The sequence below is a fragment of the Pyrus communis genome, chromosome 11, assembly GCF_963583255.1.
Source record: "Pyrus communis chromosome 11, drPyrComm1.1, whole genome shotgun sequence".
In the NCBI taxonomy this organism is placed as follows: Eukaryota; Viridiplantae; Streptophyta; class Magnoliopsida; order Rosales; family Rosaceae; genus Pyrus; species Pyrus communis.
This window is the reverse complement of record NC_084813.1, coordinates 1,925,874-1,951,664: the sequence shown is the minus strand read 5'-3', so window position 1 is coordinate 1,951,664 and position 25,791 is coordinate 1,925,874. Positions and strand designations below refer to the sequence as shown.

The 25,791-nt window shown below is 37.4% G+C and overlaps 2 long non-coding RNA genes and 3 pseudogenes across 2 annotated transcripts; 3 read left to right on the top strand and 2 right to left on the bottom strand.

The window, feature by feature from the left end:
* The first annotated feature begins 953 nt into the window (after nucleotides 1–953).
* On the top strand, nucleotides 954–9,478 carry LOC137707714 (geranylgeranyl pyrophosphate synthase, chloroplastic/chromoplastic-like; annotated as a pseudogene).
* Nucleotides 9,479–9,622: 144 nt separating this feature from the next.
* Nucleotides 9,623–12,053, bottom strand: LOC137709498 (uncharacterized; annotated as a pseudogene).
* A 5,255-nt stretch (nucleotides 12,054–17,308) lies between these two features.
* Nucleotides 17,309–18,583, top strand: LOC137708316 (uncharacterized). The gene is made up of 3 exons (XR_011064774.1): nucleotides 17,309–17,738; nucleotides 18,285–18,349; nucleotides 18,497–18,583. It is a non-coding gene; the product is annotated as an uncharacterized lncRNA (long non-coding RNA).
* Nucleotides 18,584–19,894: 1,311 nt separating this feature from the next.
* Nucleotides 19,895–21,820, top strand: LOC137708315 (uncharacterized). Its single transcript, XR_011064773.1, has 3 exons — nucleotides 19,895–19,961; nucleotides 21,082–21,146; nucleotides 21,756–21,820. It is a non-coding gene; the product is annotated as an uncharacterized lncRNA (long non-coding RNA).
* Nucleotides 21,821–23,578: 1,758 nt separating this feature from the next.
* On the bottom strand, nucleotides 23,579–24,839 carry LOC137708314 (uncharacterized; annotated as a pseudogene).
* Between the last annotated feature and the right edge of the window lie 952 nt (nucleotides 24,840–25,791).

Sequence of the window (25,791 nt, the reverse complement as noted above, 5' to 3'; positions counted from 1 at the left end):
GTATCATCTGCAAAGAGTATGTGGGAAATTGTCGGACCTGACAGGTTCATCTACACACCCCTTATCCACTTTCCATCGCTTGCCTGTTGAATAAGAAGCGAAAAAACTTCACTCACTAGAAGAAAATGGTAAAGGGATAAAGGATCCCCTTGCCTAAGACCGCGAGATGGCGCAAACTTGGATCCAGGTTGTCCATTGAGCATGGTGGCAAAATTCACTGATGAAATACAACCCATAATCAAATTTCTCCATCTACCGTTGAATCCCATTTTCTCCATAACCATCATTAAAAAATCCTACTCCACTCTATCATAGGTCTTATGCATATCCAACTTGATTCCCAAGTCAAATTTACATTTCGCTTTTCTTGTTTTTAGGAAATGAACGAGCTCATGTGCAATGCCAATATTATCTTGAATTTGCCTTTCTGCCACAAAAGCATTTTGTGTAGGAGAAATTAAAACCGGTAGAATCTGTTTGAGACGGTTGGCGAACACTTGGATAGCACCTTATAGGAATAGTTGCATAAGCTAATGGAACGAAATTGAGCAACATAATCCGGTTTTGAACCTTCAGAATCCAAATCCAAGAATTTTCGGAGTGTGATTCCAGATTTTAGATGGGCTCCATGTGTTTTTGATTCCCTAAAATTTTAGTAAACAACAAAATGACTTGGAAACAATGCAATTCCTATTCCTTCATTTCAATTCCGGTTTGGTAAACACGCCATAATGAAAATGATAATATTATGTTATAGAAACCCATCTTGCTACCTCGATCTCAAGAAAAATAACAATAAACAAATAAATAAAATAAAGTTTCCTGATTATGTTAACCAATGCCTCAGATCTAACCAAACCATCAGTTGTTTTTGATGAAATTTTCTCTCTACTTGTAGTTTTCCTGGTAACCAAACACTATTTTCTGACTCAGATTAATCTCCACACCAAACTATGGGTCTTTTTGCAACCATCCTCCGAAGCTACAGAAGTCCAGCACTTCTCAGAAACCCCATCATTGGCCTCATGAAGTTTCATTCAACCGTTACAAAACTTACCGGTCACTCTAGCGTGTTCGAATTTGACGAATACAAGGCGGCGAAGGCGAAGATGGTGGACGAAGCGTTGAATGCGGCGGTGCCGGTGCAACATCCCGACATAATCCATAAGGCAATGAGGTACTCGCTTTTGGGTGGCGGCAAGCGTGTACTTCCAGTTTTATGCATTGCTTCATGTGAACTGGTTGGAGGGGATGAGTCTCTTGCCCTTCCAACAGCTTGTGCTTTCGAAATGATTCACGCCTGCTCACTTATCCAGGATGATCTCCCCTGCATGGACAATGCCGATCTTCGACGCGGAAGACCCACGAACCATGATGAGCGGATTTTATAGTATATATTTAACCCTATTCTTGGTATATTTTGATTAATATTTTGAAAGAATTTTGATACTTTGAATTGTATTTCTAATTTAGGACTTTCGACTTCCTCTGGAGAAAAACATAATTAAATGGACGAATTTTGGAGTAATTCTAGTTGGAGGATGTTCGTGAGTCACTTGGCTTGATCGTGTCAAAATATCAGAATTTTCTACCAAGTGGTTATTTTATGGCGATAAAATAAATGAGCAATGTGCAGTGCTAGAATAGTGACATTTTGGGCTTGAATTGCATTTTTGAAGTCCAAGATGACCTCGGATGGGTTCGTGGTCTTCTGGAGATGTGTTCAGAACGTCCCGATCTTTAAAACAAGCGATTATGGGCCGGATTTGGAGGATTTCTGAGGTTAAAACGTGGTTGGACAGTTCCCTTGCAGTTTTTCCTAGTTTAATTAGGATTTTATTTTCTAAGTATTTTATTTTTATTATTTACTTCCCGAGTTGGAATAAGAGACCTATGTTTTAGGGTTTGTAGGGGGGCTCAACAATTATATTGCTTGGCCGTTCTTAAATAGGGGGGGAGAGAAAAAGAGTGATTGCTAGGGTTCGTGGATATTTTCTACTTTAAGGTGTTTTCATTCCTTTGACTCATTTGAATGATATTTCCTTTGATTTTTATTATGAGTATGCGTAACTAATTCTTTTGCTAGGGTTAGGCCATGAACCGTAGCATGAATATGTAATTTTATTAATTTGCTTATGAATGGATGCATGTTTGCTTTGAATTATTAATCACCACGATTAAATCTATCTATATATTTTAATGATTGATCACCATTAGGGTATGTAGACAAGTTATTTGATGCAATTTATGTTGGAACATCACCCTGAAATTGAGGAGGGCTTCTTGTGATTAGTAATTGTAAGTTCACTTAAGGCGAACATCACGCTCTTAAGGGTTGCATGGTTTTTCAAAGGGTTTTCACGAAGTTTAATGAGTCTTGCATGTTTATATTTAATCTGAACATCACAGACGGATTGCATGTTAGATATACGTTTTCGCTTGAACATCATAAGGAAAATATGTGTTAGGAAAACCTAACCTTCAAAGCATGGATGTGGAAATTTATAAGTAATTGATAGAATTGCATAGGATTGTAACGGTGACGGCTTAACCCTAGTCTTTTCCTAAATTGTTTTAATTAAAAAAACGTTTTTATGTTTGCTGCCTTTATTTTCTAACTTCTAGGTTCTTTAATTGTTAATTCAACATTTTCAAACTCAAAAAGCTCAAATCTTTGATAAAAATCTGTTTCAATAGTTAATTAAGAGTTGATTTAATTATGAATTAATCAAACAATCTTTGTGGACAATGACCTTGCATGAGCAATTATACTACAATTACCTTGCATTCTTGCAAGTATTTTCAGTGATTTTAACCCTATTTGCATCATTTACAAATCTATTTTTCTTTCTAAATATATAATAACAATTTGCAAATTAAAAAGTCTATATCAATTGGTTCATAAACATTAAGACTTCCTAAATTAAACTTATGCTTGGATATAAACTTTTTAAGGAGCTTAAAAGATAGTCTCTTTACTTAAAATTTGACTTGATAGTATAATTAGAGATGCTTTATATGTAATTAACTCGATTCTCAATTCTGAAAGAGGTTGTGAGTCTTGTGACCATCTGTCATCACATTTCAAGACAAGTTAATACTAATTAAGGGTGATTAGTGAGTGTTGAGAAAGTCAACAATCATATAAGATATTTGCCTAGAGTAGCATTTAATCAATGTTGATTTGAGCAAATATGTTGGAATGATTACCGTTCTATTAGTGTTGATTGTATCAATTAACTAGATATTTGCTTTCTTGTTTTGTATCAATTGTATCAATCATAAGAATCAACTATATGGTTATTTCCTATATATACTTGCATATTGTAATTTTAGAAATTATCAATAAAAAAATATTCAACCATATTAAAATTTAATTGTCGATATTATTGTTCTGATGTTGTTACGATGTATTTATGTAATTCATTGTATAGTTTCAGTTACGAACCTAACTTCCCAACAACAGTGTATTTATGTAATTCATGTAATTGGGTTGATAACATTTATTGAAGAATCCTTTTTCTACACAAGTGACCGACGCATCATCTGCATCCCAACCATTCCTAGCCGATGAAGAATCAATTGCCAAACCACTCGAAACTACCCAATTGCCGGTATTCAAATTCGACGAGTACATGTCAACGAAGGCAAAGATGGTGGACAAAGCGTTGAACGAGGCTGTGCCGTTGCGGTACCCCGAGAAAATCCACAGGGCAATGAGGTACTCGCTTTTGGCCGGCAGAAAGCGCGTGCGGCCGGTTTTATGTCTCGCTTCATGTGAATTAGTCGGAGGGGACGAGTCGCTCGCAATCCCAACGGCTTGTGCTGTTGAAATGATCCACACCATGTCGCTTATTCACGATGATCTTCCTTGCATGGACAACGGCGATCTTCGTCGCGGAAAGCCTACCAACCACAAGGCTTTCGGGGAAGAAACCGCGATTCTAGCCGGTGATGCGCTTCTTTCCCTTGCCTTTGAACACATTGCGACTAAGACAACAAAAGCAGTCTCACCGGAGCGTGTGGTTTGAGCCATTGCAGAGATTGGTTCGTATTGGATGTGTCATCATTATGTTGGAGGTCATCATTATGTTGAAGGTCATCATTTTGTTGCTTTCGGTTCTCCCATATAGATAATAGATTAAGATTAGTGGGATTGGATGTGTCATCATTATGTTGGAGGTCATCATTTTGTTGGATGTCATCATTTTGTTGCTTTCGGTTCTCCCATATATGTTGCATTGTAATGGTTTCAGATATGAAATATACATAAAAACACTCAACATGGTATCAAAGCGGGCATCATCCTGAGCCAGTTCTGTATATCGAATCTGCTGTGTTTATTTTTCAAAAACAATGGCAGATGGAAGTATCATTGCTTCTTCATCTGGAAGCGCTTCTGAAATGGATATCAATCCAAACCAACGACTCAATTCAGTATTATTGAATGAGTTTAATTATTTGCCATGGGCAAGGGCTGTTAGTCTTGCTCTCGGTGGAAGATCCAAACTCGGTTTCATCAATGGCAGTCAACCTGCACCAGATGCTTCTTCTCCAGAATATGGAGGGTGGCTATGTAAAGATCAACTGGTCATGTCATGGTTGTTAAATTCTATGGAAAGGAATATTGCTGAAATCTTCAGCTATTCCGAGTCGTCTCTCATCCTTTGGACCACCGTGAAGGAGATGTATGGAAATCAAAACAATGCAGCTCGCATCTTTCAACTCAAGAAGGATATCTCCAACATACAGCAAGAAGGTAAAAGCTTTGTTCAACATCTTGGTTCTTTGAGAAGCATGTGGAATGAGTTAGATGTGTACATACCTCACACAACTGATCTCTCTGTGCTCCTTAAAAGAACTGAAGAAGATAAAAATTTTCAATTATTGTCTAGCTTGAGCTCAGAATATGAGGATTTGAGAAGTCACATTCTCATGAACTCGGAGCTACCATCCTTCACTAGTATCTGTGCAACTATCCAACGTGAGGAAGTAAGGAGAAAAGTCATGAACAATGGTATAAAAACCAACGTGACAGAAGCTAGGGCTTACCTGACAAATGAAAAAAGATATAAAGGAAAAAACCCTCATTTAAAGTGCCTACATTGTGACAACATCGGGCATGTGAGAGACAAGTGCTGGATCCTACATCCAGAACTCAAACCTGACTTCATGAAGGATAAATCCGCACCAAAGACAAGTCGAGCACACCCTCGTGCCAACACTGCAACATCTTCATCTATCAACAATGTTGATACCTATCAACAGTTCACTGCAAATCCTGTCATCCTTTTAAATGAGTTCGCAGCGTATCTCCAAAAAAAGAAGGGAAAAGAGGATGGATCGGTTGATCATGAAAATGGAAGTACTACTGCATTGATGGGCAAATTTGCAGGTTTTTTAGCTGATGCTGACTAATCAAATGTCAAAGTTACATAGATTTGAGAAACTACATAATCCTTCACATGTATCTGTTGCTAATGGTGAAGGTCCTAGGATTGTAGGAAAGGGAAAAATCCACCTGATATCTGATCAAATAGAGTCTATGGCCCTATATGTCCCATCATTTCCATTTCAACTTCTCTCAGTGGGAAGAATCACAAATTCCTTAAATTGTTTGGCCATTTTTTCACCAAAAGCTGTCATTTTTCAGGATTGTATAACCAAGAGGACGATTGGTGAGGGGTTTTACCTTGATGGTCTCTATTACATATCAAAAAGCTCTTCCTGTGGGTTCCATGCCAAGTCAAAGTCCATCCATACCTCCATTCAAGCTTCCACCTTGTGGCACCAACGACTAGCTCATCCATCTCAACCTATCTTATCCACCTTATTTCCTGACTTAGGCAAAGAATCAACCCACTGTGAAACTTGTCATTTGTCAAAGGCAACAAGACTACCTCTAGGGTCTTCGATGTCTAGAGTTTCTCATCTTTTTGAGCTTGTACACTCTGATATATGGGGACCAACAAATGAATCTTTTGATGGTTATAAATATTTCATAACTTTTGTTGATGATTATTCAAGAGCCACCTGGTTATATTTGTTAAAATCAAAAAATGAGGTGATGGAAGTGTTTAAGGACTTTCACAACCTTGTCAAAAATCATTTTTCTTCTCAAATCAAAACCCTAAGGTCTGATAATGGCACATAATACATGTCCCAAGTCATGACTCAATATTTGAGCAACAATGGCATCATACATCAAACTAGCTGTGTTGGCACACCCCAACAAAATGGTGTTGCCGAGAGAAAAAACCAGATCTCCTTGAAAAAACTAGGGCATTGATGTTACAAATGAATGTACCAAAACGTTTTTGGTCTCAAAGCGTCATGACAGCAGCTTACCTGATCAACAGATTACCTAGTAGGGTTTTGGGGTTCAAATCCCCAATGGAGATAGTCAAGAACAGAAAGGTGGACTTGTCTCACCTTAAAGTCTTTGGATGCATCTGTTTTGTTCATGTTCAATCATTACATCGAGACAAACTTGATCCTAGGGCAACTAAATGCATTTTCCTTGGCTACTCGTCCACACAAAAAGGGTATAAGTGTTATAATCCACAACTTAAGAGATTAATTGTTTCAAAGGATGTTCAATTTCATGAAACTAACTCTTATTACAGTAAGTCTCTGGATAGTACAAGTCAGGGGGAGATTATCTTGGACATGTTTCCACTGCCAAGGACTGAGATACTCAACAATGCGGGTGATCAAACTCACACAATGGATCTTGTGGCTCCAAATCAACCGGATTCATATGACGACAGCAACATGCCTGTAGAAGATGAAACTCTACGTAGTATTGGTCCTGAAGAACCTTCAGAAGAGTCTCTTCCTACCATACCTCGACGAAATCCAACTCGTGAGAGGCACCCACCAGCAAGACTGCAAGACTTTGTTACGTACAAGCTCAAGCACCCCTTATCCAACTACTGTTCTTATCAAAAGTTGTCACATAATTACACTGCCTATTTGAGTAATATATCTGCGCATGAAGAGCCTCAATCATTTCAAGAAGCTAACCAATCCCAAGTGTGGCAGCAAGCAATGCAGGATGAACTGCATGCACTAGATCAACATAAAACCTGGAGCATTGTGCCACTGCCCAAAGGAAAGAAGATAGTAGGCTGCAGGTGGATATACAAGATTAAATTCAACTCGGATGGGTCTATTGAAAGACACAAGGCACGATTAGTGGCCCGTGGCTTCACTCAAACATTTGATGTGGATTACAAGGAAACCTTTGCCCCCGTTGCAAAGATGAACACAGTGCGCGTACTCTTGTCTGTGGCTGTCAACAAAGGATGGCCTATGTACCAAATGGATGTAAAAAACGCCTTCTTACATGGTGAGCTTGAAGAAGACGTCTACATGAGATTACCACCGGGTCACTCTCAAAGTCGTAAACAGGATGTTGTGTGTAAACTGCACAAATCAATTTATGGTCTTAAACAATCACCGAGAGCCTGGTATGCTAAGCTCAGTTCAGTCCTTATCAGTGTTGGTTTTGGAAGAAGCAATGCGGACTCCTCTTTATTTGTACGCTCAGGCACCGCTGGTACATTGGTTGTTCTTGTGTATGTTGATGACTTGATTATCACCGGAGATAACCCTGAAGAAATCAAAGAACTCAAGCACTCCCTTCAGCAACGCTTTGCAATAAAAGATCTTGGTGTTCTGAGATACTTCCTTGGCATCGAAATGGCTACATCTCACAAGGGCTTCTTCCTTAACCAGCGTAAATATGTTCTGGATCACCTTAAGGAAGCAAACATGAGTGATGCTAAACCGGTCCCTACACCTCTTGACATTAAACTTAAAGTCAGCTTAGAGGGTCAATCTCTTCCAAACATAAGTTATTATCAGCGGTTGGTTGGTAAGTTGATATACCTGACCATCACAAGGCCCGACATTACCTATGCTGTCAGTATTGTTAGCCAATTTATGCACTCTCCCACGATGGAGCACTTTAACCTAGTCAAAAGGATACTTCGGTATCTAAAAGGTTCTGTGGGACGTGGTATAATCATGAAGAAAAATGCAAGCACTCAGATTACAGGTTATTGTGATGCAGATTAGGCTGACAATTCCATTGATCGTAAGTCTACAACGGGATTTTGCACGTTTGTGGGAGGCAACCTTGTCTCATGGAAAAGCAAAAAACAAATTGTCGTTGCAAGATCCAGTGCTGAGGCAGAATATCGGGCAATGGCATCTACTGCGTGTGAACTAATCTGGCTCAAAGGTTTACTGTGTGACTTAGGTGTTTTCAATCATCAATCCATGTCCCTTTTCTGTGACAATCAGGCTGCAATGCACATTGCTTCCAACCCAGTTTTTCATGAGAGAACCAAGCACATTGAAGTCGATTGTCACTATGTTCGTACACAAGTTCAATCTCAGGTTATCCAAACGCATTTTGTAAGGAGCTCGGATCAACTTGCGGACCTATTCACAAAATCATTGGCCTCTCATCAGTTTCAGCTTCTTCTTGGCAAGCTTGGATCTATCAACCTTTTGGATCCAGCTTGAGGGGGAGTATTGGATGTGTCATCATTATGTTGGAGGTCATCATTATGTTGAAGGTCATCATTTTGTTGCTTTCGGTTCTCCATATAGATAATAGATTAAGATTAGTGGGATTGGATGTGTCATCATTATGTTGGAGGTCATCATTATGTTGGATGTCATCATTTTGTTGCTTTCGGTTCTCCCATATATGTTGCATTGTAATGGTTTCAGATATGAAATATACATAAAAACACTCAACATTATGTTGGAGGTCATCATTATGTTGAAGGTCATCATTTTGTTGCTTTCGGTTCTCCCATATAGATAATAGATTAAGATTAGTGGGATTGGATGTGTCATCATTATGTTGGAGGTCATCATTATGTTGGATGTCATCATTTTGTTGCTTTCGGTTCTCCCATATATGTTGCACTGTAATGGTTTCAGATATGAAATATACATAAAAACACTCAACAGTTCGGCCGTTGGATCATTAGGCCTCGTGGCGGGTCAAATGGCGGACATTCAAAGCGAAGGCAAAGAAGTGACGCTGCGAGAACTTGAGTACATTCATGTGCACAAGACCGCGAAGCTCCTCGAGGCGTCGGTGGTTTGTGGGGCAATCATGGGAGGAGCAGGTGAAGGGGAGGTGGAGAGGCTGAGGAAGTATGCAAGGTGTGTAGGGTTGTTGTTTCAAGTGGTAGACGACATATTGGACGTGACGAATTCGTCGGTTGAATTGGGGAAGACGGCCGGGAAAGACTTGGCAAGCGATAAGGCGACATATCCAAAGCTGATGGGGATTGAAGGGGCAAAGAATTTTGCTGCCCAGTTGGTGGCGCAAGCAGCGGAAGAGCTTGCTCATTTCGATGCTGCTATGGCGGCTCCGTTGTATTATTTAGCCAATTATATTGCCAACAGACACATAGAGGAACAATTCTTACCGTTCTTTACTAAAATTTAAAAATAAATTAATGAATATACAGAGACTGTTTTTTCTTTTTCATTTTCTTTTGAGGAAATAAAGGAATTAATTTAAAGACAAGCCTCGAGAACACCTAAAGCCTCTAAACCCTCGACTTTATAGATTATAGTGTTCTCGAGTAGTTCTAGTGTTTGAGTAGTTCATTGGTAGTGTTCAAGAGAAACCGACTCGAGGACACGGGTTTAACAATGAATTTAGTAATTTTTAGAAGACATACTCCATATGAACTTAGTACGAGGCTATTAACATGAGTACCTAATTATGATATTTAATCGACAGATTAACAAGCGAAAAGCATGATAATCACTCGTTTAACGATACTATAATCACTCGTTCAAAATTGACCAAAGTACAGTGTGAGTTCAACTTATTGCTCCAATGAAAGCTACATTACAAAACCTTTTATCCCAGGAACATTAACCATCAGCCTCCAGAGTCTTTTTGCCTTTCCGTGATCTACTCCGTTTCTTACGACTCCTCAAAGTAGCATCTCCATCCTTCCTTTCCTGCATGAAACAATTCGGAATCTCAAAAGATGCACAAAGCAAGAGAAAGAGCTCATGTCTTATCTCTTCTCCGAATTGAAATTGAATTTCCAGGTGTTTCAACATTGGAGTTTAGAGCCACATGTACCAATAATTAAAGGCATGCATTTGTTTCGTTAAAACACCCTTTTTTTATAGGATAGTGAGACATCGAATTATTGCCGTCAACTACTCACCCTTCTAGAATTCACTCTAGTCTAGTCCCCCATCCTCCGTGCAAGAATTGTATATGCATAGAAAATGAGGACGAGAAGTTGGTGAACACCTTCCAAACTAATGAGCAATATATACATTGTTATCTTTGTTTAAGTATCCGGTGCACGAACAAAAATTTATTAAATTTTTATGATATTCAGGGAAGCATCTTCCTAGTGAAAACAACATCATCAAGTGATAAAATACATATGTAATATGATATCTTGATATGAGTATCTTGGTTAAAAAAAAGTGGGGAATAAAGTTCGAAAAGATACCGCAACATAAAATACAGTGTAATTCTAGTAACTCATATTGATGTTAACCACAATGCAGGATTGCAGCTATACTGAGGCCTATCCGTGTTTATAGTGTATACTATATATACTATAAACACAACAGGTGTTCTCCTTCCAACATCTTACTTCATATTACGTGCAGTCCATATCAAAAAAGTTCATGGGATGAATTATAACACCTCACATCTTACTTCATGTTGAAGAAAAGAAAAATACATTTAAAATATCAATGAATACGAAAGAAATGAGTTTGGTAGTACCTTTGCCCTCTTTCTCTTAAATTGAACTTTATCCTTCACTCCCAATCCTTTCCTAGCGGTATCCCTTTTTGCTACAACCTGCGCTTCCATGTTCTGATCTCCAGAACCATCTTCTTCACCAGAGGGATTGTCTTTTTCATGAGAATTCAGAATATTCTTTTTCTTCTTCAACATCTTGTATTCCAATTCAGTCATATGCAAGCGTTGTTCTTCAGAAGATTTGACAAATTGGCGTTGGGCATCAGAAGGGGACTCCAGCAAAAGAGCAGTTCTCAGAGCGTATATAGCAGGGACACCTGGTATCTGCAAGTGAAAAGATGTACTTACGGCTAATGTAATGAGCATCAAACCAAACTGTACAGAGGATTCAAAAAGGCCACTAACCTTGAGAAGTTTCTGACAAAGATCAACGTGCTGAGTAGCAACAAAGAAGTGCTCGGAATTACTTTGCCCAACAACATCCAAGATGCAATCCTCAGCACTCGCAGGACTCTCATGAACACACCTTGCAATAATAAGGATATTAGCAGCTTCAAGAGATTGTGAATAGGAAGGACCAAGCATTGGACCGTGTTGTTTCAACTCGGTGAGAGCGCATTTGGTGGTGAATAGCAGGACAGGGGCCCTGAGGACATTAGAGATGGCCTTGTCGGCGGGGTAATGCGATTGGTGACGAGGTGGTGCACGAAAGTGACATCGCAGAGCACCTTGTACGGCTGTCTGAATCCGTAGCATGCTGTGTAGAACCTCACACTCTTCCGGTGACGCTTCTGCCTTTTCACTCTCATAATTCTGTCCTAATAATACTGCCCAATAATCCTCTCAGTCTTAAAGCAAAAGACAATTATACTTGAAAATTAAAACTTTTTACAGTTTCATAAATCAATTTCATCAAACTGAGTTCAAGTGCCCTTGAACCCTAAATATATATGCGTGTATATTTATCTAAAAGATGAAATTTTTACAGTTCCATAAATCAAACAGACACCTAGAATTCAGAGCTAATTCAAGCTTTGCCGCAAAATTGAAGAAGAAAAATGAAGAGCTGAAGAGATTAGAAAGAAGAGGAGAAAACCTGAAGCAAAACACCGGCTGGGGCAGAGGAAGTCTCTTCCGAAGTGGGCAGCTTCCGGCGAAATCTTGTCGAAAGTTAGTGCGTTGCCGCCGCAATGGTGATAGGAATCTTGTGCTCCGCTGAAATCAGAGCGCAGAGGAGAGAAATTGGGCAAACTAACTAAGTGGGGTGTATTCAATTGGGATTTTAGGGTTTAGGGTTTAGGGTTTAGGGTTTAGGGTTTAGGGTTTAGGGTTTAGGGTTTAGGGTTTAGGGTTTAGGGTTTAGGGTTTAGGGTTTAGGGTTTAGGGTTTAGGGTTTAGGGTTTAGGGTTTAGGGTTTAGGGTTTAGGGTTTAGGGTTTAGGGTTTAGGGTTTAGGGTTTAGGGTTTAGGGTTTAGGGTTTAGGGTTTAGGGTTTAGGGTTTAGGGTTTAGGGTTTAGGGTTTAGGGTTTAGGGTTTAGGGTTTAGGGTTTAGGGTTTAGGGTTTAGGGTTTATATAATTATTGATATATATTGGTTAAGTAATGGTTTGTGTGCACTAATTTTTTTGGTCTCAGCGGATAAGGCGCTGGGGGTATGACAGGGAAGACCCCGGGTTCGATTCCCAGCGGATTTTTCATGCTTTTTAAACATTTTCATTTAATGAGCTTTTGTAATGATCGCCTGGGGGGTTATGAGAAATAGCCTTTCTGCGGGGCTTGTAGAGTTATTAATATTTTTTTTTACATCGTTTGCGTATAAAGACATTCTTAAAATTACAATGTACTAATGCGATGTACAATGTTTAATTTTAATATTTGTACTTGTCAGGAGGTATTTTTTCATTTTAATTTGTTTTGGCTAAAAATTCGTATAAACTTTTGCACCGTTAGATTTAAATTAAGATACTTCAAGCCCTTCAACTTGAAAAGAGTCACGTGGACGAAATAAAGCTAAACATGATGTTCATGATCAATCTTCCATATCACAAATGCCACAAAAAAATGAAACTTTATGTCCAAATGATAGCAAAAGAAGTCACATAGTCAAATTGAGTAAATAAACAGCACAAAAAGACAATCTCGATATACAAAGAGAAAACTAACCCTCTGTCTAAAAAAAAAAATCACAGTAAAATTAAAAACTTGATGTCCAAATTAGTCACCCAATACATACAAACAAATCGAATAAGAAAATTAATAATATTTTAAAATTATTTCTTGCATTCCTCAAAACTAAAAAATATTGTATTAGCAGTAAATTAAAAATAACATAGTAAAAATGTTAGCTAAAAAAGAGAAACCAATATCCACATGCATGCAAACCAAGGCATGTTTCTCCTCTCCCTTAAGCTGCCTATGCAAAGTATTACTCCGTCATATCTTTTCTTCCCTGAAACCATCTCTATTCCAAGCATTAGTAAACCAAACTTGTGATAATTCCAATTTTTGAGTGGTAGCAATTTGAAACAAAGGGCAACCAAAGTATGCTATAGCAATGCGGATCACTACAGTTGAAGGAAGGTGGGACAAAGACTATTAATCCCTCCAAGCATCAGTTACATTCAAAATAAAGTTACGACTTTTTAACTAATATATATATACATGGATGGAATTACTGTCATTTTGTATCACATACACAATACCTTTACAAAATTAAACCATAAATTGTTAACATAATAGTGCAACACAATTAGGGGTTTGTGAAAGCATGAAAAAATAAGATAAAAATACATATTAGTGTACCTTAAAAACTTGATAGCCATATCTTCGTCACTCAAGATTAATGAGTAAGTCCACCTTGCATTACATAAGTAATCAATATAAATTGAAAACCATCATATTAAAATGGAGAGTGAAACTAACCCCCCCCCCCTCTTTTTCCCTTTTAAATTCTGCAAAAATGAGTAACCATTATTTAACTAATAAATTAGTATATAATAAAAAATTTAATAGAAAGGCAACCTGTTGTAAATACAAACAGAATGACTGCACCAAAGCCTATTAAACCAAAAAGAAATGAGGAGAATGTGGAGGAAATTAATATTAGTAAATGCAAAGAACTAAATGAAACGTATACCCACTACGTATTAATGGTCCAAATTTACAATCCCTATTTAAGATTGTTAAAATGAAACTCAAAATGAATGATGCTAAGAATACATGTATGCTATCTTCGCTTGCGAAACTCAAGTAGTTTGCAAAAGCTAAGAAACTGTATACTTGATAAGACTCTGTTTTGTGGACTCATGATCCTAGGGTTTCAAATATACTTCTTGTAGCGTACATCAAAGAAGACAAATGAAAGGGCTAAAACCTTTCATAGTCGGATGGTGCAAAATATACTTCTTCCGTATTTTTCTTGTGAAACCAACTTCAAAACTAATTATACAAACTAAAATTTTTCAAACATTCACTTACCCAGAAACCAAAAAAGAAAATTGTTAAGAGTTTTAATTAAGTTTAAATTCTGCTTTTTTTAATTAAATGAAGCTGACTGGATATGTAGAAACCAAGTCAAGCTTGAGTCCTAGTTTTTAATTAAAATGAAAATATCGGGCCTTAAGCACTACCGCCCGCAAGGAGTTTGGCTCCATTATCAACCTCCAACACTGTTTAGCCAGAAGAACGTCATTGAACATCACAAAGCTCCTTAACCCAAGACCTCCCTCCTCTTTTGACCGACCCATCTTTTCCCTGGATACCCAATGAATCCTATTTTCACCCTGTTTTTGTCCCCACCAAAACTTCGAAATCATGGCATCTAGTTCGTTACAAAACAATATGGAAAACTTAAACAAATTCATTGGCTAAGCCGGGATTGCTTGTGAAAGAGTTGATTTCTTCCATCCTTGAAGCTTTTCCATATGCCTACCTTTAACATAGGCAAGACCGGATTTCTTAGATCGTCCCCACATAGCAGGAACCCCGAGATATATCCCCAGGTCCCCGACCCTCTCCATACCGAGAATGGCCGCCAGATGTTAAGTGACTGTCTCAGGCACATTGGAACTGAAGCAAACACTAGATTTCAACTTGTTTACTAGTTGTCCCGAAGCCGCACAAAATTCATCAATCAACTGTATTAGGTGCCAGCAGTTCACTTCCTTCGCCTTGAGAAAGATAAGAGTATCATCTGCAAAGAGTATGTGGGAAATTGTCGGACCTGACAGGTTCATCTACACACCCCTTATCCACTTTCCATCGCTTGCCTGTTGAATAAGAAGCGAAAAAACTTCACTCACTAGAAGAAAATGGTAAAGGGATAAAGGATCCCCTTGCCTAAGACCGCGAGATGGCGCAAACTTGGATCCAGGTTGTCCATTGAGCATGGTGGCAAAATTCACTGATGAAATACAACCCATAATCAAATTTCTCCATCTACCGTTGAATCCCATTTTCTCCATAACCATCATTAAAAAATCCTACTCCACTCTATCATAGGTCTTATGCATATCCAACTTGATTCCCAAGTCAAATTTACATTTCGCTTTTCTTGTTTTTAGGAAATGAACGAGCTCATGTGCAATGCCAATATTATCTTGAATTTGCCTTTCTGCCACAAAAGCATTTTGTGTAGGAGAAATTAAAACCGGTAGAATCTGTTTGAGACGGTTGGCGAACACTTGGATAGCACCTTATAGGAATAGTTGCATAAGCTAATGGAACGAAATTGAGCAACATAATCCGGTTTTGAACCTTCAGAATCCAAATCCAAGAATTTTCGGAGTGTGATTCCAGATTTTAGATGGGCTCCATGTGTTTTTGATTCCCTAAAATTTTAGTAAACAACAAAATGACTTGGAAACAATGCAATTCCTATTCCTTCATTTCAATTCCGGTTTGGTAAACACGCCATAATGAAAATGATAATATTATGTTATAGAAACCATCTGTCATCTGTCATCACATTAGAGATGCTTTATATGTAATTAACTCGATTCTCAATTCTGAAAGAGGTTGTTAGTCTTGTGACCTTCTGTCATCACATTTCAAGACAAGTTAATAGTAATTAAGGGTGATTAGTGAGTGTTGAGAAAGTCAACAATCATATAAGATATTTGCCTAGAGTAGCATTTAATCAATGTTGATTTGAGCAAATATGTTGGAATGATTACCGTTCTATTAGTGTTGATTGTATCAATTAGCTAGATATATACTTTCCTGTTTTGTATCAATTTTATCAATCATAAGAATCAATTATATGGTTATTTCCTATATATACTTGCATATTGTAATTTTAGAAATTATCAATAAAAAAATATTCAACCATATTAAAATTTAATTGTCGATATTACTGTTATGATGTTATTACGGTGTATTTATGTAATTCATTGTATAGTTTCAGTTACGAACCTAACTTCCTAACAACGGTGTATTTATGTAATTCATGTAATTGGGTTGATAACATTTATTGAAGAATCCTTTTTCTACATGGCCACAGCTACACAAGTGACCGACGCATCATCTGCATCCCAACCATTCCTAGCCGATGAAGAATCAATTGCCAAACCACTCGAAACTACCCAATTGCCGGTATTCAAATTCGACGAGTACATGTCAACGAAGGCAAAGATGGTGGACAAAGCGTTGAACGAGGCTGTGCCGTTGCAGTACCCCGAGAAAATCCACAGGGCAATGAGGTACTCGCTTTTGGCAAGCGAAAAGCGCGTGCGGCCAGTTTTATGTCTCGCTTCGTGTGAATTAGTCGGAGGGGACGAGTCGCTCGCAATCCCAACGGCTTGTGCTCTTGAAATGATCCACACCATGCAGGATTGCAGCTATACTGAGGCCTATCCGTGTTTATAGTGTATACTATTATCTATTCTAAAACAAGGGAGCAATTGACTGTTCATTGGGTTACAGTCAATTGTTTGCCCCTCGATTTCACGCTATTTACAAAAAAACCATGAGAATTGGGCTGGGTTTGAAGGATATTATTTGAACTGATAAGGGTGATTTTGTCCGGACGGTTTAGGACGAATTACCCCTTCATTTCACCTTATTTGCAAGAAACCCATTATATGTGGACTAGGTTGGAAGGGCAATTTTGTCCTCTCGGTTTTGAGTGAATTAAAGGGTTGCCGTGTAAGGGTTCCACTTGCTGTCCTTCATTTATGGTTTCGGGGAAATTAAGCTATCACAGAGAGCGGAAGAAACGGAGAGACAGAGAGACAGACAGAGAGAGAAAGAGAGAGAGAGAGACAGACAGAGAGAGAGATGCCGAGGGGAAGACAGCGCAGGGAGAGGTATGGCTGATGGATTTCAGAGGTGGGAAAGTGGGTTTTTTCTTCTCGGTTTTGAGTGAATTCGAGGGTTGTTGTGTGCAGTTTCGTTTGCTGTCCTTCAAGGAGGGTTTCGGGGGTATGAACTCTGACAGAGAGTGGAAGAAAGAGAGAGAGAGAGAGAGAGAGAGAGAGAGAGAGAGAAGCAGGTGTTTCTGAAAATTTGAAAACAGAAGAAGAAGGTGTTTGTGAAGTCGGTTTCGACGAAGAAGCAGGCTAATATGGACCATATCACAGGGGATAAAATCCCAAGGGGCTTAGCGAAGTGTATGTCTTATGTTGATGGATTCTGTATCAAATTTGTTGTTGGTTTGTTTTCTTAAAGGTTGATCCAGATGAAGTGAATGCCCTGGCTCAACTCATGACCTGGAAGACTGCTGTGGCCGACATTCCATATGGTGGAGCCGAGGGTAGAATCGGATGCACCCCCAGGGACTTAAGTTTGAGCAAGTTGGAGCGTCTGATCGCGTCTTCGCTCAGAAAATCCATGACCTCATTGGAACTCATACTGATGTTCCCGCACCCGATATGGGCACCAATGTTCAGACCATGGCATGGATGTTGGATGAGTACTCCAAATTTAATGGTCACTCACCAGCTGTTGTCACTGGAAAGCCCATTGTAAGTATTCGACACTGACAAAATTAAGCCAAAAATCAGTTTCCTGGAGTTGAAAGGTAAGTAATTTGTAAATTCTATGTTTATGTCATTTGTTGTCAATGTTGTGATTTATAACATAATTGATTTGGTATGCATACAGAACTGGTGTTCTATGTTTATGTTGTCATTTGTTGTGAATGTGGTATAAAAATTTATGTTTATGTCATTAGTTAACAAAATGGCTCAAGTTCGATTCAAAGAGTGTAAGAAAAAACCATTATGTATTCCTTGCATACATAACTGCTATGCATTAATCTGCTCTGTATCCTTTAATATTTCTGATTAATAACTTACTAAGATGTTGGGTTAATTGAGTTCGTTTTGTTAGAATGGCCACCACTTTTTGAAGTGATTTTATGTGAGTAGAATCCACCAAATGATGTTTGATATGGTTAAACATATATATTCAAGATTTTGATCTCTGTGTGATTTGGCAATACTTTTCACCTAATATTCCTCTCTCTCTCTCTCTCTCTCTCATGAAGTCACTGATTGCATTAAAAAAAGGTTCCCAGTTAATCAAGTATAGCTGGAAAGGGAAGCCAAAACTTTGTCCATTCAGAATTTCTACCGTGAGTAATTTCCTTTACATTAGGATATTGGATTCATTTCATACTAATAAGTTTTTTATCTTACATCTTCTTCCTGTTATGCATCTCCACGATCATTACTAGATATCTTAACCGCTTGAATGGCTTCATATTTCGTATCTTTAACAGGATGAAACCACACTAATCTGGTATTCACATGGAGAAGAACGAACTCCGAAATTAGCTTCTGTCTCTCGAATTATCCCCGGACAAAGAACAGTGAGTTTACTCCACTACCAATAACTAATCAATATTGTTGTGTTTCAACTCAGTAATTGTGCATTTCAGTCTATAATTATGAACCACTATTGTGTCCTACTCGATGTATGTGGTTAAAAAATTTGGTTAAAACTGAGGATTGCTTTTTTTATTTTTTTTACATTATTGTTATCGTTCAAGCTAAAAATGTCTATATACATAGTTTAGGAAGGGGGTGCTTACAATATAGAATGGCCATAAATGTTATTGTAATAGGTTGCTATTACATTTTGTGGTTAAATCAGATTGGTTGTCTAAACCGTGCTACGTGTTTCGTAACTCTCTGTATTTCTTATTTGTATCAGTGGAGTTTATATTTTTGTTTTTCAAATTTGATTTCCTCTCATTCTGTTTTGATGGATATTTCAGAATTTGAGAAGGTGGTTGTGGTTTCGTGCAATCGCCGTTATGCAGCTCAGACCATCACGATTCACTATTGTAACCCCATCACTGCCGTCGCGACCACCGCCGCCACATCACCGGTGTCAAAAACACTAGGTAATTTGTGAATTAGGGTTTTTTTTATTTATTATTATGTGAATTTCTGGTTTAGGGATTTAGGGTTTTTGAGTTAGTTTTTGTGAAGGTCATTTTTTGATGTTAGGCACACTAAAATCGATTACGAGTTTTCGGATCCTAAACACTTTGAAATGGTTTCCAGAAAAGACATGTTTCCAAAGGTGAGTAGTGACATTGTCAATTTCCTCAACCAATCTTCACTGGAATTTTCTCCGTCATCCTATATATTGCAGCATTAACACATTTGATAAGAAATTTTCAGTTTCTGGCCACTTAAGTTGGCAGGAAAATGGACACAATAAATTATCCATGGTCTTTATCATAGCTGAGAATTGGAAAGTGCCTGAAATTATTAGTTATTAAGCTCTTCCTTTTTGTTTGAAATGCGGGTGGTGTTGGATAAATGGGATAAAAGAAATGGTTGCTGCCTGAAAAGTTATCTGAAAATAATGCAAAGAAAATTTTCTGCGTCATTATTCTTTAATTGTATGATAATGTTTTCAATGTTTTAGATTACATTGATCTGTATTATTTTAAAGTATATATAAAGATTAGTTTATAAGTGTATGCACTTAATATTGGATATATGGTATTTTTCAGTTATTTGACATACAATTGCATATAATCTCAATTTTCTCCCGCAGATTTTATCTAAGCTTTGGAATCGTTGAAAATTTTGTCTAAATAATTAATTAATTGAAATGGTTATTAGTAATGAATGAGGTGTTTAATGTGTTTTTTGGTGTGTACAGAGCCAACGGTATGTTGCTAACGAAGGCAAAAACAAGATGCAGTTTGCTGCATATAGAAAACGGAGGTTAGTTTGATTCCAACTCCTTTTTTTTTGTTTATTTGAATAAAAAATTGGTAAGTTCGAGTGCAATTTGATTATTTCTTGCTTTTCTGCTGCCATTTGCCAAACCCACCAAAGCCACAAGAAAAGACGAGTAGAATTTTATATTCTCTACCCACTTTTATTCATGATTGCTGTTGGCTTCCTTTTTTTAGAAAGGAAAAGTCCCGCTCTTCTTGGACAATACCATCTTTCTCAAAACATGGATTCAGAAAGACATCTGACAGAATTTATTTTGAGTCTAAATTATTAAATTAGGAGAGCTAAGAAGATATTAATAACTCTGATTTTCTCTTTTGGCTACCACCTTGCTCTCCATTTCTCTTTTTCCTCCTGCTCTGCTACTTTTTCAGTGTTACAACCTCTATGCAAAAAACAAATTGTATGTGTTTTGCATGTTTTTGTTCATGCTTCTATTCTTTGTTGTCGTGGTGGTCACTCTGTGAATGGAATTCTCAGTTATCTATTCCTCTACAATACATGATACATCTGATTTTTGTTCATTGGCAGATGATGCCACATTTTTATGCCATCACTCTGTTTGTTCTTTTGTGATTGTTATTGTTTGTTTTAAAATGTGTATGTTGTGTTTGCACAGATTAGAGCAGAGATCCATGATTTAAATTCAAAATAATCCTCACATCATAACATTATGTATTTAAATTTAACTAATAATGTTAAGTAATAAAATGACGTAACAAAACAATATTCATTGACGCACGCCAAAAACAAGAATCTTCATTAACGTTATTAATAAACCAATCAATATTTCATAATTTTTTGCATGTAAGTGTACTAATATCGATCCAAAGCCGCATGGCCTACCTGTGTGGTCAAATCTTTTGATATAACAATCTACTCGACATTTTCAATGTACATAGCATTAATCTTTAGTACATTAATTCAAATAAAATTGTGGCTCAAGGGAACAGTTAATGATCCACATGGCATCAAAGTATCTTACTCAATTGTATATTACACGTGTGTTTTGCATTATGTGTGTGCAAATACCTTTTTTCACTGTCAATCTATATTAGTTTTGAATTCTGAGTTGATTTAACTAACAGGCTTCTTTTTATTTCAGATTAATTTGGTTCTCGCTAAATGAATCAAAGATCATAAGACTAGAACCAGTGGTTTCCAAAAAAGGTTGGTTCTTGAATATTTTCATTTATGCTTTTTCAGTTCTTTGAATCGACTTCCTATAATCCAAAATGAGCTATTGAACAACTCTTTTGCTACATTGTGTTTGCAAATCAATATTTAGGCTAATAATTGAAGGCTGATTCTTTTTTGTTGAAAAATGTAATCTGGATTCTTAAATTGTGGCGGTTAATGTGATTTTTAGGTGAATTTTTCGGGTGGGGGAGAAGGCGTGGGTGGGGGCTTTAAATTGTTATTCTCAATTGGTATATAAATATTTAAATGTGCAAAACATGGATATCATGGAAGAATTCAAATGTTTTTCCTGCATTAGGTTGGAGAGCATGATCATTTTCTGTTTGCACATCACAAAGTTTGTTTTGAGTACTTCTCACACCATTGAGGCACAAATGTTCTTCCTGCATTAGTTAATGTTCTTTATATCAAAATTTAATAAATTCAATTTTCCTTTGTATCCAAATATGTATTAAAGTAATTGTGATTGAAGTTTGTTTATGTTTGCTTTCCAAGATTTGTTTTTTGTTTACATGTCTTACTCCGTTTATGAATGGTTTTTGGTTAACTAAAAGAATGCTTTTCATTCTCGGTTTTCAGGACTTTATCTACCGTTTACAAGTCAACCCCATAATACCAAAGTACAAGAGAAGCAAAGATTAGAGGTGATTTTTGCTCTAACTTATTTAGATTTTATATTCTGGGTTAATTATCAACCAGATACTGTTACTAGATTTAGAATTGTAATTTGGTACCACTGCTGCCACCTGCCGCTTCAGTTTTCACATCCAAATGCCACAAAATGCTAATTTTAAATTCTAGGTTATGGGTAAGCATTAGTATTTGGAGGCACAAATTCTTTTCAGCCGCTAAACCAAGTTCGAAATCTTTTTTTGTGTAGTTTATATTAGGCTATTCAAGCCCTATTTTAAATGTATGATTGGTTTGCGTGAAATGAATGAAAAAGAGAGTTAGAATACCCTGTGAGATGACCGATTCCAGAAACCATTTTAAATAAAACGTATCAAAAGTGTTGAAAGGAGAGCTAAAAGATTCTTTGCATGGAAAACAAATTTCACTTTGTTTTCTTTACTCAAAGTGCTTTTATTTAATCTGGTTCTGTTTCGGTTGCATAGTTCGTGGTTCGCAGCGACTAAGAATTGTTTCCTAAGAAATCTATTGAGCTAAGTTCTTTTGGTGGGAAACTAGGGTTGCTGATGTTAGCAATGGATTGAGTCTTTCTGTTTGGTATGATTATATCTCTGAACAAGCATTAATAAATAGAACGAATTTGATCAATAATTTTATTCGGTCAAGATTCAAACTCCCATTGTAGAGCAAACTATAACTCAAACTCCCATTGTAGATCAACCTATAAGTCAAACTCCCATTCCAGATCAAACTATGAGTCACACCCCCATTTCAGAGCAAACTGGGAACGAGGAGAAGCAATAGGGCATGGCTATTTCTGGGGCATCGGTCGTTTTGAGATTCTGGTGTAATTAGGTTTGAACATTCTGCTCCTCTGCTTCTTGATATATATATATATATATATATATATATATATATATATCTCGAATTTCTCTCAATTGCTAATGGATTTATCTTCTTGGGAAATTTCAGAAAGTCGGGTCGTGGGAGGAAGAAGCTGGTTTGTTGCCATTTTTAGGTATATAATTATGTGCCCTAATAGCATATTCAAAGCCTATTTAGTTATATGGGTTTTTTATTTATTTTTCTAAAGCTTTTCTGCCTGGATTTTAAATGTGATTGATAATTACTTAGCACGATAATTGTCAAGCATTTGATCGTTATTCATGAATACAAAATCTTCATTCACAAATCACAAGTATATGATGAGCTATTTAGAAATTCGGCATTTTCGTCATCCAATTCAATAGCATTTCGGATACTATGCTAGAATTCTATTACAGCTCCAGTTAAGAGATGTGAAGCATGAAGAATCTCTCTTCAGGAAGTGTTAGCTAATCCGGTTAATTGGTCAATGAAATTAGCCATTTCTGTCATTTAGATTGGATAAGCTAGGAAGAATGTTAGAATGATTGATCATATTCGTTAGCCCTATGTTTTTTTATTGCATAATGATGGAATTGACGCGTCATTTAGTCATAGTAATTGATGTAATAAGTACGTATCAACTGTTTCACTCATCTATCCCGCAGCAAGGCGCGGACACATTTTCTCTCTTCATTTAGGTAAAATGTATCTTATTCATGCAGTTCAAGGTGATGCATTCAAGTCCCGCAGCAAGGCGCGGACACTTTTTCTAGTATATACTATAAACACAACGGGTGTCCTCCTTCCAACATCTTACTTCATATTATGTGCAGTCCATATCAAAAAAGTTCATGGGATGAATTATAACACCTCACATAAGACTGAATATAAGCAGACATGTTGAAGAAAAGAAAAATACATTTAAAATATCAATGAATACGAAAGAAATGAGTTTGGTAGTACCTTTGCCCTCTTTCTCTTAAATTGAACTTTATCCTTCACTCCCAATCCTTTCCTAGCGGTATCCCCTTTTGCTACAACCTGTGCTTCCATGTTCTGATCTCCAGAACCATCTTCTTCACCAGAGGGATCGTCTTTTTCATGAGAATTCAGAATATTCTTTTTCTTCTTCAACATCTTGTATTCCAATTCAGTCATATGCAAGCGTTGTTCTTCTGAAGATTTGACAAATTGGCGTTGGGCATCAGAAGGGGACTCAAGCAAAATAGCAGTTCTCAGAGCGTATATAGCAGGGACACCTGGTATCTGCAAGTGAAAAGATGTACAATGGCAAACATAATGAGCATCAAACCAAACTGTATAGAGGATTCAAAAAGGCCATCAACCTTGAGAAGTTTCTCACGAAGATCAACGTGCTGAGTAGCAACAAAGAAGTGCTCGGAATTACTTTGCCCAACAACATCCAAGATGCAATCCTCAGCACTTGCGGGACTCTCATGATCACACCTTGCAATAATAAGGCTATTAGCAGCTTCAAGAGACTGTGAATACGAAGGACCAAGCATCGGACCGTGTTGTTTCAACTCAGCGAGAGCGCATTTGGTGGTGAATAGCCTTGTCGGCGGGGGTAATGCGATTGGTGACGAGGTGGTGCACGAAAGTGACATCGCAGAGCACCTTGTACGGCTATCTGAATCTGTAGCATGCTGTGTAGAACCTCACACTCTTCCGGTGACGCTTCTGCCTTTTCACTGTCATAATTCTGTCCTAATAATACTGCCCAATAATCCTCTCAGTCTTAAAGCAAAATACAATTATATTTCAAAATTAAAACTTTTTACAGTTTCATAAATCAAATTTCATCAAACTGAGTTCAAGTACTCTAAACCCTAAATATATATATATATATATATGCGTGTATATGTATCTAAAAGATGAAATTTTTACAGTTCCACAAATCAAACAGACACCTAGAAGAGCTAATTCAAGCTTTGCCGCAAAATTGAAGAAGAAAAACGAAAAGCTGAAGAGATTAGAAAGAAGAGGAGAAAACCGAAGCAAAACACCGGCTGGGGCAGAGGAAGTCTCTTCCGAAGTGGGCAGCTTCCGGCGTAATCTTGTCGAAAGGTGGTGCGTTGCCGCCGAAATGGTGATAGGAATCTTGTGCTCCGCTGAAATCAGAGCGAATAGGAGAGAAATTGGGCAAAATTGGCTTTCCGTTAGGTAACGTTAGGAAATCAAATTTTTTAAAGGGTGTTTAGGGTTTAGGGTTTAGGGTTTAGGGTTTAGGGTTTAGGGTTTAGGGTTTAGGGTTTAGGGTTTAGGGTTTAGGGTTTAGGGTTTAGGGTTTAGGGTTTAGGGTTTAGGGTTTAGGGTTTAGGGTTTAGGGTTTAGGGTTTAGGGTTTAGGGTTTAGGGTTTAGGGTTTAGGGTTTAGGGTTTAGGGTTTAGGGTTTAGGGTTTAGGGTTTAGGGTTTAGGGTTTAGGGTTTAGGGTTTAGGGTTTAGGGTTTAGGGTTTAGGGTTTAGGGTTTAGGGTTTAGGGTTTAGGGTTTAGGGTTTAGGGTTTAGGGTTTAGGGTTTAGGGTTTAGGGTTTAGTAGTATAATTATTGATATATATAGCGTAAGTAATGGTTTGTTAGTGCTCATTTGTTTTTGTCTTGGCGGATAAGTCGCTGGACTATGACAGGGTAGACTCCGGGTTCGATTCCCGGCGGTTTTTTCATGCTTTTTGAAAAATTTCATATAATGAGCTTTTTGTAATAGTCACCTGGGGGGGTTATGTGAAATAGCCTTTTTGCATATGCTCATGAGCGTGCAAAAGATTTTTTTTTTTACTTTAAGACACGCTACGCGGGGCTTGTAGATTTATTTTTTCATTTTACATTCGTTCACGCATAAATACATTCTTATAATTAAATAAAACTAAACATGATGTTCTTGATCGTTCACATATCACAAATGCCACAAAAAAAATGAAACTTTATGTCCAATTGATAGCAAAAGAAGTCACATCGTCAAACTGAGTAAATAAACCACACAAAAAGACAACCTTAATATACAAAGAGAAAATTAACCCTCTGTCTAAAAATAAACACAGTAAAATTACAAACTTGATGTCTGAATTAGTTACCCAATACATACAAACATATCGAATA